The following is a 349-nucleotide window of genomic DNA, read 5'->3' as shown; positions in this document are numbered from 1 at the left end:
AAATATTTCTATTATTATATTCTTAATATATTTTAAAATTCATTTTAGTCAATTTCTGTTTTATTCTAAGACAAAAATCCTTGTCTTTCAATCCGTGAAAAATCACATCTACTTTCCTGTTGACATGTGTGTAGCCAGTGATAATAGATTCTCTCAAAGTCTCAGTTTCGTTTGATGCCAACTCAGTTGTTTATGATGAATTATATAAATCCAGACCTATATTTATTTAGGATTTTTTTAGCATTAATTATTTTTAATTTATTTAGTTAAGATTTACAAAGAAAAAACTTATTTTATTTGTTTTATAATTTAATCAATTTTTAATTAACTTTTTATTTTTAAAAGTTTG

The 349-nt window shown here is 21.5% G+C and overlaps 1 protein-coding gene across 1 annotated transcript in view; it reads left to right on the top strand.

Moving 5' to 3' along the window:
• The window catches only part of LOC107472377 (protein DETOXIFICATION 21), an 8,472-nt gene that overhangs the window by 6,763 nt on the left and 1,360 nt on the right, over positions 1 to 349 (top strand). The gene's annotated exons all lie outside the window — the stretch shown is intronic.

Source organism: Arachis duranensis, chromosome 6 (assembly GCF_000817695.3).
Source record: "Arachis duranensis cultivar V14167 chromosome 6, aradu.V14167.gnm2.J7QH, whole genome shotgun sequence".
Lineage (NCBI taxonomy): Eukaryota > Viridiplantae > Streptophyta > Magnoliopsida > Fabales > Fabaceae > Arachis > Arachis duranensis.
Note: the sequence above shows the minus strand (reverse complement) of the source record. Positions and strands in the feature narration are given on the sequence as shown.